This window comes from Macrobrachium nipponense, chromosome 1 (assembly GCF_015104395.2).
Source record: "Macrobrachium nipponense isolate FS-2020 chromosome 1, ASM1510439v2, whole genome shotgun sequence".
Taxonomy (NCBI): domain Eukaryota; kingdom Metazoa; phylum Arthropoda; class Malacostraca; order Decapoda; family Palaemonidae; genus Macrobrachium; species Macrobrachium nipponense.
The window spans coordinates 108,385,790-108,401,386 of NC_087200.1; the positions used below are offsets into that span (position 1 = coordinate 108,385,790).

At 33.8% G+C, this 15,597-nt stretch overlaps 1 protein-coding gene across 10 annotated transcripts in view; it reads left to right on the top strand.

The window, feature by feature from the left end:
* The window catches only part of LOC135219538 (serine/threonine-protein phosphatase 6 regulatory subunit 3-like), a 449,492-nt gene that overhangs the window by 426,553 nt on the left and 7,342 nt on the right, over positions 1–15,597 (top strand). The window lies entirely within an intron of this gene.

Sequence of the window (15,597 nt, forward strand, 5' to 3'; positions counted from 1 at the left end):
CGAAGCCCTAAAAATCAAAACCTCTCCTGTATGCCGGGGCCGGTTTGGAGTGAGCGCGGCAGCGGAAAAAATAATTTTTTCCAAAAATCACAGCGCGCTTAGTTTTGAAGATTAAGAGTTCATTTTTGGCTCATATTTTTGTCATTGCCTGAAGTTTAGTATGCAACCATCAGAAATGAAAAATAATATCATTATCATATGTAAATAATGCGATATATGGTAGCGAAAAAAAATTCATACATAATTGTATTCAAATTACGCTGTGCAAAAAACGGTCAAAGCTAACGAGTTACTTTTTTTTCATTGTATTGCACACTAAATTGCAGTCATTTTGATATATAATACATTGTGAACCAATAAAAGCATCACTGGAAAAATATTATCACAAAATGATGTACGAATTCGTAACGCGCGGACGTAAAAAAAAATATTTTCAAAAATTCACCGTAAATCTAAATATTGTTCTAGAGACTTCCAATTTGTTTCAAAATGAAGACAAATGATTGAATATTATGATACTGTAAGAGTTTTAGATTAGAATTGCAGATTTTGACCATTTCGGACGAGTTAAAGTTGACCGAATGTCGAAATTTTTATATATATATTTTTTATATGCACATATTTCGGAGATGAAAAAAGCTACAACCTTCAATTATTTTTATTGTATTCTTCATGAATTTGCGCACATTTTGATATGTGAAACTCTATAAAACAGCTAATATGAAAAGGAGCAAATATTAGGATAATGCGATGTACGCATTTCGGAGACTTGCGGCCGCGAATCGGCGCGCGGAGGGAAGTTAAATATATTTTTCAAAATTTCACCATAAATCACAATGTTGTTCTAGAGACTTCAAATTTATTTCAAAATGAAGATAAATGACTGAATATTACTAGGCCGTAAGAGTTTTAGCTTACAATTGTGTTTTTCAACTATTTCGGTAGTCAAATTTGACCGAACGTGTTTTTTTTCTATTTATCGTTATTTATATGCAAATATTTCAAAAAAAGAGAAAAGCTACAACCTTCAATCATTTATTGTTGTATTCTACATGAAATTGTGCACATTTTCATATATAAAACTTTATGTAACAGCTAATTTTAAATGGTGCAAACATTTCGACAATCGCACAAAAAAAATTCTGATTTTTTCGGAAGAGTTACCGCGAGGACGCAAGGAAAATGTTTTGTCTTTTTCATAAATTCACCATAAATCGAAATATTGTGCTAGAGACTTCCAAGTTTTTGCAAAATGAAGGTAAATGATTGAATATTACTAGAATATAAGAGTTTTAGCTTACAATTGCGTTTTTTTACCATTTCGGTAGAGTCAAAGTTGACCGAAAGTTGAAATTTTTGCACTTAACGTTATTTATATGAAAATATTTCAAAACTGATAAAAGCTACAACCATGGGTTGTTTTTAGTTGTATTTTGCATGAAATTGCATACATTTCCATATATAAAACTTTATGTAACGGTAAATTTAAAATGATGCAAACATTAGGACAATCGCACAAAAAAAATTATCGGAAGAGGTACCGCGCGTACGTAAGGAAAAAGTTTTTTCATAAATTCACTACAAATCGAAATATTGTGCTAGAGACGTCCAATTTGTTGCAAAATGAAGGCAAATGATTGAATAGTACTATAATATAAGAGTCTTAGCTTACAATTGCGTTTCTCGACCATTTCGGTAGTCAAATTTGACTGAAGGTTGAAATTTTGGCACTTATTGTTATTTATATGAAAATATTTCAAAACTGATTAAAGCTACAGTCATGACTATTTTTTTGTTGTATTTTACATGAAATTGCACACATTTTCATATATAATACTTCATGTAAAGGATAATTGAAAATGGTGCAAAAATTAATTCAAAGTGACAAAATAATTTTTGAGATGTGTCACTGATACTTTTTAGTGCAATAAGAAAGAAATTCGCGTTTGCGCGCCTGCGTAGCGATTGTAAACAAAACAACGCCTTGATCCGTGAACTCCCAGCATCCCCCAAGGCACGTGATTCAAAAGTTTTTGGCTGGTAGGCCTATAAGTATTTTTCCGCGCATTTTAAAAAAAACTTTTTTGAGTCGACGTATGATACGTCCATTCGGCATATGGGAGACATTTTGACTCGACGTTTAATACGTCCATTCGGCGTAAGAGGGTTAATTGGCAGTAAGGTCTTAACAATATTTTCTTTTCCTTGGTTATAGTAAAAATAATAACATGGTTGGTTCTTGGACTTTTGATCAGAGTAAAGAATTCAGGCCAAAGGCCAAGGTCTGGAACCTACCATGAGGTTATTCAGCACTGAAAAGTGAAAAGTACAAATTAAATAAAAATATGGGATTTCATATATGGAACAAACCTGGGTGTTAACATTAGGACAGACTCACTCTTGGTGGGAGGTAAGTAATGACGAACTGACTGGAGGTTTGGCACACCTGGTCAGTCATCTTGTTTAGGAGAATTCTAAGGAAGAAGACCTAAGCCTCTGAACCTTTATATATGTGTGTATCTAAGGTGTAGAGAGAGGAAGGGTTTGCTACTGAAAGGTATTCTTATATTAATAATAAGTACTCTCACAGTATGACTGCTTCCCTCACCTGTATTAAGCCAGTTCCGACTTGTGAAGGCACTATCTTCATACCACCCATAGGTAGAGAAGAAGGAAGAAAGAGGAAAAGAAAAGGGACCAGTTATCTCATTCATTTCATTTTTATACCAACATGATAGGCAAGATACAAACTCCCACTAGGGGTACTGGATGAGCTACACAACGTGTTGAGCATCCACCACCAGGCCCAAGGAAAAAGTGTGCAAGGACCTGTGGGCAGCATACCTCAGGTAAAAAAAAAGTGAAAGTGGTTTATCGAAGCTATGAACCAGCATTAACAATCTATGAACAAATACATTCTTCTTGAATGCCTAGGAGGAACTCGATCCTCTAATGTCATGTGCTCTTGCATGCATGATATTGACAGTAGACCCTGATGATGAGGAGTAGGCATTCTTGATTATGTCTCGCAGCCAGGAGAAGTTAGTATTCTTGGACACTTCTTTCTTGACCTGAGGTTTTGAGTCCTTTTTAGAGAAGGAAGTTCAGTGGTCTATCGGGGGATTGTAGGCAACAAAGTCTCCCAATGAAGGGATAGAAAAGGAGACAAACCTGTCATCATACTAAATCGAAGGATTTTGAGTCCTGGCTACGAATTATGAGACAAATTCAAAGGCTATTGACTTCCACCCCTAGTATGTTTGACATAGGACAGAGTATGGAATTCACCCACCCTTTTAGAAGATGCTAAGACTATCAGGAAAACTGTCTCAAGGGTAAAGTTTTTATCCAAAGCCTGATGTAAAGGTTCATAAGGAGTTTGGATGAGGCTACTCAATACCATAGTGATCCCATGCAGGTTTTAACCCCTTCAGGACCGTAATGTTTCTACCACGTCATGGAGGGTGCAGTGACACTCCCTGCAATGTATATATTCTGTCATAACTCCCTAGCGCAACAGGAAAGCTCGTAATGTTGGGTTATGTCTCCGATTGGTTTTTGTATGCGTGGGTAGGCTGTACCAACACACACTAAGCTGCTCCTACTTTTTTTTCAGCCAATCCTGGACACTCTTGGTTATGACATCACAGCCTCCTCATCAGTTGATGTACAGTTATGGTTGAGTTCACACATGTTTTTTCACAATTTTCTTTGTTTTCTCTGATGATTTTCTTCATTTTAATTGCATTTTTACTGCGAAAAAATGAGTGAGATCAGTGATATCTCTTCCGAGGAATATGTTCCTTCTGAGGAAGAGTATGAGAGTGGTGATGAGCTCTCAAGTGATGAAATAAGTGAAATCAGTGATAATGACGGGGAAGAACGAGAGGTGGAAGGTGGGTTTACATATGTTACCAACATATTCGGAGGATCATTGTCCAACAATGTTGCCAGACTATTGTGATGTTCTTTCAGCGATAAATAGAGCGCTTGGGGATGCATTTTAAAATTTTTTTTATGATAACATGATTAAAACTGTTCATGCGCTAATGAGAGAGCTGCATTATTTTTTCAAGAAAATCCCTAGAATAAAGGGGAAATTCATGGGTTGATATGGCGAGAAGTAAAGTAAATGAATAAAAGTAATATGCTATAGAGATGTATATTATATGTGTGTGTATACATTACATACATATACATGTGTATATATGACTTTACATTCATTTCCATCAATATATAAAGCAGAATAGATGGTAGTAAAACCTTTTCTTTCAGGGTTAAACTTTTAGGGTAAGTTGGGAAAATGCGGAATAGCATCTTGCAGATTATGCATCATGCGGTACCTAAGGGATTAATCTCTCTAGGGGAACAGGACTGCTCAAAGCTCTAAACCCTTAAACGCCGAGCCGATATTTTAGGAAGTGTCTCCCGTATGCCGGCGGCATTCACGAGTGAGCGCCGAAGCGGAAAAAACATATTTTTCAAAAAATCACACCACGCATACTTTTCAAGATTAAGAGTTCATTTTTGGCTCCTTTTTTTGTCATTGGCTGAAGTTTAGTACGCAACCATCAGAAATGAAAAAAATATCATTATCATACATAAATATTGGAATATATGACAGCGCAAAAAAAAAATCATATATAATTGTATACAAATCACGCTGTGAGCAAAACGGTTAAAGCTAATGAGTTAATTATTTTTTTTTTGTATTGTTCACTAAATTGCAATGATTTTGGTATATAACAAATTGTAAAACGATCAAAGCAACACAGAGAAAATATTATCACAATATGATGCAAATTCGTAACTCGCGGACGTAAAAAAGAGCGGTTTTCAAAAATTCACCATAAATTGAAATATTATGCTAGAGCCTTCCTGTTTGTTGCAAAATGAAGGTAATTGATTGTATATTACTAGACTGTAAGTGTTGTAGCTTACAATTGCAGTTTTTGACCATTTCGGTTGAGTTAAAGTTGACCAAAGGTCTAATTTTTTCTATTTATCTTGATTTATATTAAAATATTTCAAAACTGATAAAAGCTACAACCATGGGTTGTTAATGTTGTATTCTACATGAAATTGCACACATTTTCATATCTATAACTTTATGTAATGGATAATTTAAAATGGTGCAAACATTACGACAATCGGACGAAAAAATTTAAGATTTTTTCGGAAGAGTTACCGCATGGACGTAAGGAAAAAGTTTATTTCATAAATTCACCATAAATCAAAATATTGTGCTAGAGACTTTCAATTTGTTGCAAAATAAAGGTAAATGATTGAATATTACTAGAATGTAATAGTTTTAGCTTAAAATTGCGTTTTTTGACCATTTCGGTCGAGTCAAAGTTTACCAAAGGTTGAACTTTTGGCATTTATCGTTATTTATTTGAAAATATTTCAAAACTGATAAAGGCTACAACCATGGGTTGTTTTTTGTTGTATTCTACATGAAATTGCACACATTTTCTTATATAAAACTTTATGTAATGGCTAATTTAAAATGGTGCAAACATTACGACAATCGGACGAGAAAATTTCTGATTTTTTTCAGAAGAGTTACCGCGCAGACGTAAGGAAAATATTTTTCTTCATAAATTTACCATAAATCGAAATATTGTGCCAGAGACTTCCAATTTGTTGCAAAATAAAGGTAAATGATTGAATATTAGTAGAATGTAAAAATTTTAGCTTACAATTGCGTTTTTCGACCATTTCGGTTGAGTCAAAGTTGACCGAAGGTTGATATTTTGGCACATCGTTTATATGAAAATATTTCAAAACTGATAAAAGCTACAACCATGTGTTGTTTTTAGTTGTATTCTACATGAAATTGCGCACATTTTCATATATAAAACTTTATGTAACGGCTAATATAAAACTGTGCAAACATTATGACAATCGGACAAAAAATTTCTGATTTTTTCGGCAGTTACCGCTCGGACGTAGGAAAAAGTTTCTTTTCTAAAATTCACCATAAATCAAAATATTGTGCTAGAGACTTCTAATATGTTGCAAAATGAAGGTAAATGATTGAGTATTACTAGAATGTAAGAGTTTTAGCTTACAATTGTGGTTTCCGACCATTTCGCTCGAGTCAAAGTTGACCGAAAGTTGAAATTGTGGCACTTATCATTATTTATATGAAAATATTTTAAAACTCATAATAGCTATAACCAATGGTTGTTTTTTTGTTGTATTCTACATGAAATTGTGCACATTTCCATATATAAAACTTAGGTAACGGCTAATTTGTTGCCAAATAAAGGTAAATGATTGATTATTAATAGAATATAAGAGTTTTAGCTTACAATTGCGTTTTTTGACCATTTCGGTAGTCAAAGTTGACCAAAGGTTGAAATTTTGGCACTTATCGTTATTTATATGAAAATATTTAAAAACTGATAAAAGCCACAACCATGAGTTATTTTTTGTTGTATTCTAAATGAAATTGCGCACATTTTCATATATAATATTCTATGTAACAGCTAATATAAAATGGTGCAAAAATTATGTCAAAGTGATGAAATAATTTCTGAGATGTGTCGCTGATGCTTTTTAGTGCGAGAAGAAAGAAATTCGCACTTGCACGCCTGCGTAACGATTGTAAACAAAACAACAGCTTGATCCATGAGCTCCCAGCATCCCCCAAGGTGCGTGATTCAAAAGTTTTCGGCTGGTAGGCCTGTAACTATTTTTCCGCAAATTTTTAAAAAAACTTTTCGTCGATGCACCATACGTCTGTTCGGCACCCGACGGACAATTTTCGTCGACGTTTAATACGTCCAATTGGCGTTAAAGGGTTAATCAGCATATATCTCTCAAGATGTAGAGATGTCCACACTCTTCATATAAAGAACCAAAGCTAAAGCAGCCCTGCAGCCCTTTATGGCAGAAACAGAAAGATGTTTTTCCAACCTGAGAAAGATTATGAAATCAGCCATTATCTGCTGAATAGAGGTTTCGAGTGGAGATAACCCTGTTGAGAGTAGACGGCTCTTCCCCTGGTACTCGGATGAAGTAGACTCCCTGAGGTATCCCAGCATTTGAGTCGCTGCTCCTCAAGAAAAGCCTGTCGGTCGCAGGAGGGATTTGATAAGTCTCTATCTGTGGAGCAATAGCTATCTACTGATGGTATCTCTCTACATGAGATTGACAAAGTAGATTGTATGAGCAAAAATGAAAATCCCATTATTGAAAAGAGAGGACTACTTAAGTGTCAAGGTCTTATCTAAGTAAATATCATATAGGCAAATAAATAAATTAATAGTAATTAGGTGGGAAAAACATTTAGAAATATTGTGAACCATGGGCAAAGATGGAGATACAAAAGATATCATTAAAAGTGACAAAACTCTAGCTTAATAGACAAAACATGTCTTGTGTAATGTGGTCTTAGTCCAGGCTGCTTACTTCAAGACTGATAGATTTGTTTAAAAAAGATGGCTTTTTTAAGTATTGTTTTTATGTAACAACCAAATTAATCATACTCTGCCTGAATATCTCTTCAGTTGGAGGATAAAGGAATGACAATCTCACTAGTGATCTTATAATCTTGGGAGTGCAGGATTTAAGCCAAAAAGGATCATATGTTCATTAGTAAATTCAGATGTAAATGAGCATTTATACTTCCTGTATATTTCAAACCTTGAAAATTTTTGCTGCAGTTATGTTTTGCAGTCTTGAGCTTTACTGACATTGACTTATTTGCAATACATACTCACTCTCCTCCAAAAGAAATGCTACCATATAATTTTTCCCTTGCTTCCGTTGGCCTCCTAAGGCTGGTTTTGCTTATAATGATTTTCAGTTCTCTGTTGCACTGCCATTTCTATCTGTCTCCTAATTCTTTTTTTAACACAAAAAGGCATCTGTTTCTGCACTTCTTTGTATCTTTCATTACAGTGTTAAGCTGCAAAACACTTGTTTATTCATGCTTGATTGACACCAACATATATCTCAATTTTCTTGAATGTACATGCCATTGTCTAAATTGTAGATTTGTTATGATAAGGTAACATCACCAGCTTAAGGAGGCAATCAGTAGCTTCAACTGTTTTCCTGTTATCATGCACATATAGACTTCTAAAGTTTGTGTTTGTTATTAAATTTCAGCTTTTGAGTCTCAAAATGAATGAAATGGAGCTAAAATATTCATTTTGTATTAGCTATTGAGAAAAAAAAAGTGCTTCCCGCCTGAAATTCTTGTATGGAAGATGTTTAAATTTGTGAATTTATGGGTTTTTTGCCGTGGCAGTACTGAATTGGATATGAAATTGCATATATAATGTGGTATGAACTGAATATCCACCTAACTAAATCTGACCAGGGCATCTGCAGAGTGGAGTACAAAGTAGTCAGTGAATTATACATTTGCACCTTCCACTACCATGTTCTTTGCATCCAGATTTTATCAGTTTCCAGGAGCTTTGAGGTGACCATCCCACTTTGAAGGATACTGAGGTTCTGACTGATGGATGACATACAAACCTCAAATATGCCTTTCCTCGATAGGTTGCTCATTTGACATGTTCCCTGGGTGCACTGTGTTGGTGGGATCAAGTTAAATGATCTCTGCTTTCATGCTAAGAAATCAAGCCTCGTCTTTATCTACAGAAGCACTTGTTTTCGACCAGTCATACATCAGAATTACACATTTCCCTAGAACTTGTAGGTCAGACCAGCATCTGCCTCATATACCGATGAGTTGCCAGATGCCACAGATTCCTTGCTTTACAATCTTTGATTGTTTTTTTTTAACTGGTTTCCAGCTGGTGCTAGAAGATTATCATATTGATAAGACCTCAGGTTGCTATGAAAAATACATATTGATTAAAAATGTCATTTTAGTAGGCAATTAAAAAACGTTTTTATTGTTCTCATTGTTTGGCTAGTAGAACCAATGGTTTGTTTGCATGGATTGGGAGCAACAGTTGCAGTCAATCTGTAATAAAAAAAAAATTATGGTTTTTTCCTTCTCGTGTGATTAGTTGCATCAAGTTGAGCAGCAAAAAGATCTGCTGTATACTTTTTATCTGGAGTGAGATCTCCTTTCTCTTCCACACAAAGATTCTTTATGTACTCCTTTAATAACCATGGTGAACTGCTGTGCATTTTCAAACAAAGCCATTGGTAGTTTATCGGCATTTACTGTCGATTTAGTACATACATACCCTTCAAAATTGTCTCATCGTTTGCGACAAATTGGTATACAGGTAGTGCTCAAGTTACAATAATTCCTCTTACGATAATCCAATTTTACAATGGGGTTAGCAATTAATACTGATACGAAAATATTTTAAAATTTCGCACCACTAAAAATGCTTATAACTGCCTATCTTGAAAGTTCAAATACATGTATACCTTTAACCCTTTACTGCTGACTGGACGTATTTTACGTCGACATTTTTTGTCTCTCGTGTGCCAACTGGACATATTTTACGTCGACTTTCAAAAGTTTTTTTTAAAATTCGCGGAAAAATACTTATAGGCCTACCAGCCTAAAACTTTTGAATCACGCGCCTTGGGGGATGCTGGGAGTTCACAGATCAAGGTGTTGTTTTGTTTACAATCGTTACGCAGGCGCGCAAGCGCGAATTTCTTTCTTGCCGTACTAAAAAGTATCTGTGACACATCTCAGAAATTATTTCGTCACTTTGACATAATTTTTGTACCATTGTAAATTAGCCGTTACATGAAGTATTATATATGAAAATGTGTGCATTTTTATGTAGAATACAACAATAAAATACTCATGATTGTAGCTTTTATCAGTTTTGAGATATTTTCATATAAATAACGATAATTGCCAAAATTTCAACCTTCGGGTCAACTTTGACTCTACCGAAATGGTAAAAAAACGCAATTGTAAGCTAAAACTCTTGTATTTTAGTAATATTCAATCATTTACCTTAATTTTGCAATTAATTGGAAGTCTCTAGCACAATATTTCGATTTATGGTGAATTTATGAAAAAACTTTTTCCTTACGTACGCGCGGTAACTCTTCCGAAAAAAATCATACATGCGATTGTGGTAATGTTTGCACTATTTTAAAATTAGCCGTTATATAAAGTTTTATATATGGAAATGTGCGCAATTTCATGCACAATACAACTAAAAACAACCCATGGTTGTAGCTTTTATCAGTTTTGAGATATTTTCATATAAATAACGATAATTGCCAAAATTTCAACCTTCGGTCAACTTTGACTCTACCGAAATGGTCGAAAAACGCAATTGTAAGCTAAAACGCTTATATTCTAGTAATATTCAAGCATTTACCTTCATTTTGCAACAAATTGGAAGTCTCTAGCACAATATTTCGATTTATGGTGAATTTATGAAAAAAATAACATTTTCTTTACGTCTGCGCGGTAACTCTTCCGAAAAAATCATACGTGCGATTGTGGTAATGTTTGAATCATTTTAAATTAGCCGTTACATAAAGTTTTATATATGAAAATGTGTGCAATTTCATGTAGAATACAACAAAAAATAATTGAAGGTTGTAGCTTTTCTCATTTTTGAAATATTTGCATATAAATCACGATAAATAGAAAAAAAACCACGTTCGGTCAAATTTGACTCTACCGAAATGGTCGAAAAACGCAATTGTAAGCTAAAACTCTTACAGTCTAGTAATATTCAGTCATTTATCTTCATCTTGAAACAAATTGGAAGTCTCTAGCAAAATATTTAGATTTATGGTGAATTTAAAAAAAAATCTTTCCTTCCCTCCGCGCGCGGATTCTCCGCCACAAATCTCCAAAATGCGTATGTCCCATTCTCGGAATATTTGCTCCGTTTCATATTAGGCATTTCATAGAGTTTTATATATGAAAATGTGCGCAATTTCATGTAGAATAAAACGAAAAATATGTGAAGGTTGTAGCTTTTCTTATTTCCAAAATAATTGCATATAAAAAATATATATATAAAAAAATTTGACATTCGGTCAACTTTAACTCGTCAGATATGGTCGAAAACTGCAATTGTAAGCTGATATTCTTACAATATAGTAATATTCAATCATTTATCTTCATTTTGAAAGAAATTGGAAGTGTCTAGGACAATATTTGGATTTATGGTGAATTTTTGAAAAAAATATTTGTTTACTTCCGCGCGTTACGAATTCATGCATTATTTTGTGATAATATTTTCTCTGTGTTGCTTTTATCGTTTTACAATGTGTTATGTACCAAAATGATCGCAATTTAGTGTACATTACAAAAAAAAAAGTAACTTGTTACCTTTAACCGTTTTGCACACAGCGCGATTTGAATACAATTTTTTTTTTTACCGCTTCGGCGTTTAAGGGTTAATAACATCCTACTTCAAATTTTACCTAAAATTACTAACCTATTACTGCATTAATCTTTGAGGTTATATTATTAATATCATTTCAAAGTCATCTTAAACATTTTACCATTAAAAATACATACCTACAGGAGAGAGAGAGAGAGAGAGAGAGAGAGAGAGAGAGAGAGAGAGAGAGAGAGAGAGAGAGACTGACTAATGAATGGCAACATCATATATCTGACCATCAAGAGTGAAATTATGAATTATTTCAGAGAGAGAGAGAGAGAGAGAGAGGAGAGAGAGAGACGAGAGAGAGATGAGAGAGAGAGCGAGAGAGAATAACTCCTAGATCCGACTCCTTCCTCCCCTCCACCAATTCATATATCAAGTGGATAAAAAGACTGGGAATTGCCATTTTTAGTTGATCTTATTAATATTTGAAAATTAGTTATAAGGTAAATCATTTATTTACACTACAAAACAAATGAATATACATAAGAGTAGAGAGAGAGAGAGAGAGAGAGAGAGAGAGAGAGAGAGAGAGAGAGAGAGAGAGAGAGGGGTTATTGTTACTGTTTAATCTCGCTAAACTTAATATTATTTGTAAACTAGTACTGTATATTATTATTTTACCATAAAATGTAGTAATGTCCATAAAGATATATTTATACATACACTTCCTGCCCAGACAGAGGGCGAAAGTTACCGCTAGGACATACTAGTATCTTGTGTGACAAGAGAGAGAGAGAATGTTATCCTTATTTAAAAGAGTGAAATGGATAGATTATTGTACTTCTTTAAAATACTATCACATATGAATTTTGAATATAGAGTTATATTACTATTATTATTATTATGCAAAAATATTAATAAACATACACATGTACCATAGAAATTCTCTCATCTCAGTAAGAGAGAGAGAGAGAGAGAGAGAGAGAGAGAGAGAGAGAGAGAGAGAGAGTGAGTTTACATCATCCTGAGATATGGCAACTAGTTGTTGGACCCCAGCCAACTCGGCTTGCTACTGGAGTTCAAAGAGAAAGATGCAGGGTAAAGTGCATTTTCTTTCATTCTTACGTAATTCTTTTCATTTATAAACTAAGATCTTGCTAATTCACTTTAGTATTTTCTTTAATGAATTTATATTATTGCTGTTTACATTAATATTGATATTTGAAAATTAGTAAATCAACATCCAAAAAACATACATCACTGTAAGAGAGAGAGAAGAGAGAGAGAGAGAGACGAAGAAGAGAGGAGAGAGAGAGAGAGAGATTATCGTAGTATTTGTAAAATACTTTCACATATGATTTTTGTAATTACAGTTGTTTATTATTATTATTATTATTATTATTATTATTATTATTATTATTATTATTTTATTATTATATGATGAAAATATTAATAAACATATACATACCTGTACCATAAAAATCTCTCATCACTGAGAGAGAGAGAGAGAGAGAGAGAGAGAGAGAGAGAGAGAGAGAGAGAGAGAGAGAGAGAGAGAGAGAGAGAGAGAGACCTGCAGTTCGAAAGAAAGATGAGTGAAGACTGGGATTTCCTTCATTCTTACATAATTTTTCACATTTATAAACTAAAATCTTACTAATTCACTGTAGTATTTTCATTATTGAAGTGATTGCTCTTTACATTAATATTAATATCTGAAAATTAGTAAATCATTTGTCATACAAAAAGCATATATCTCTGTAAGAGAGAGAGAGAGAGAATTATTAGTTATTATGTGATATCACTTAATCTTATTAAACCTACTAATACATTATTGATCAATATTAATACTTTAAAATTAGTAAATCATTTTTGTATCATAAAAATGTATTTATGCATGAAAATAACATCAAAATACACTAATTAGTGATTATTTATCGTCGGAAAATCCCGCGAATAGACGAATTCACCGCAAATAATGGGTAGATATGGTCCAGAGATAAATCTGCGAATCCGGAGAACGCGAATACGGGGGGCCCACTGTACAGCCATGAACAGCTAAACAAGAAACAACATTTTGCTAAGTACCTACGTATAACCGAGTTGGATAACAACATCCATTTGGCTTGTACTTCAACCATTGTATGATAGTAAACAATTACTGTAGTTATGTTATAAATGACGTTATGTAGAATAGGACTGATATAATTTTATGTAATAACTGTGCTCGCTATAGATCAAAGATCAGCAAGGAAACGTACTGTTAAATTTAAACCAGGGTGTAGCTGAAGCTGAGAACAATTTCCGAGCTGCTAATGAGTATTATCGTGCATCAGCAACAAGGATAAAACTCATGTTAACTTATGCCATCAAACACAACCGTAGATAAAGTTGAGAGAGAATCATTTTAATCAAAACTTCAGGTGTTGAAAGAACACATTTTGCTGTTGTTTTCACACTGATAAAAGATAATAGCGTAAGGGTAAAGCTCATACTACGATAAAATAAAGTGAAAAAAGCGAACGGAATCACATAATATTTTTACACAATAAACATGCCCACAACGCATTCTGTTAACGCAAACAATAATTTAGTTCAGGAGACGTATTAAATTCATATTTTGACATAAGATATGTTGTATAACGAAAACTTACCTTGTCTCATATAAGTAAAGTATCTAGATATTCTTTTATGATAACTAGAAGCAAGGCAGTTTGCTCTGAATTGAGTTAAATACGGCTAAATAAACTTGTATTTGCCATCAACTGATTTCCAAACTATAACATTGACCACTTTGTTAGTATTTTATGATACAATGATATGAGAATACATGCACGATATTATTGGATACAGTAGTGTATAACTTTTTAAAAGATTCACGGAAAAGATCCATATTCATTATGTTTTTATTTTAATTATACTGATGTCGGTCCGAATCTGATTCCCGTTTTGTGTCCATTTTTTTTCCTACTGGCATATCATAGTCAGAATGCATTGAACCTCCAAAATCGGCTTATATGAATAAATTAATATATTGTATATGTAGTATACAGTATACTGTATACTATCATCATCATTGTATATGCTAAGCTAACTTCTTAATGTTATTCAATTTCTCTTTGTACTGAATTATCATTAGCCAATATGCATTGAACCTAGAGAATTAGCTGAAATTAATCATTACTATACCATAAAGTATATAGTGTAGTGTAGGTTAGGCTACCTTATATGTAAAGATGGTACTGATTACCCTAGTGTAGGCTACGCTGTACGTATTCAAGATACCATTTTTCTAACAAAATGGGTATTTTGGAACCGAACCCCATCATAAGTATGAGAATGCCTATATTTCCATTCCAACCAAAATCCACTTTCTAAGGAACTGATGGATCATTTCATACTCAGTAGCACTCAAATCCCCCTTGGTGACTGCATTATTGAACTCATGGGCTTAGTCAATAACTTTTAAGAAGAAATCCATGTTAGTTGTGTTCCTCACAAAAAAAACTAGTTCAAATCTATGTCCTATTACTCTTTATCTCCATCATGTTGTTATTTCAGTGTCACATTTAATTGTTTCTTCCATTTTCCATCCTTATTGTATATATGACTGTTACTACCAAGACTGGATAACAGGTATGTTTGACAGAACAAGTGTAAAAATATCCACATTGAGAGAATTGTGGGCAATATCAGCCACCCCTGAGATGGCTCGGACCTCTTGATGGATCTGTCCTCAAGGGTTTTGCTCATCAGAATCCGGTGGAAAGCTAAACTGTGGGTTAGGACTTTTAGCTCTAGTTGGGACTCTTATTATTACAGATAAAGGAAGGGGATTTCATTTCCTCTCAGTCCTAAGAGGCAGGTTTAGCCCACACCTGTGCCTCTGTCCACTTTACTCTTTTTCAATTCAAAAATGACCTATATAACATATCTATCAGGGCAGCCCTGTGGAATAGAATGGAATATAGAATTCAGGCCAAAGGCCTAGTGCTGGGACCTAGGAGGTTATTCAGCGCTGAAAGGAAATTGAAAGTAGCAAGGGGGTGAAGGGACACTGCAAAGACCCTTAAGTAATGCCTACAGTGCACCGCACGATGTGAACTGAGGGTATCATCACTTTTTACAATTGACAAGTGAGGAAAATAAATCCACAAAAAAATTATATATATATATATATATATATATATATATAGATAATTTTTACATCACCGTGATTCATATAAATCATTCGAGCTACAAATGTCCTTTAATATCTAATTTGCTCTAACTCAGAATTGATATATATTTTCATGTATGTACCGAAGGGGAATTTTTTGTTGATAATAATCTCGTCCCC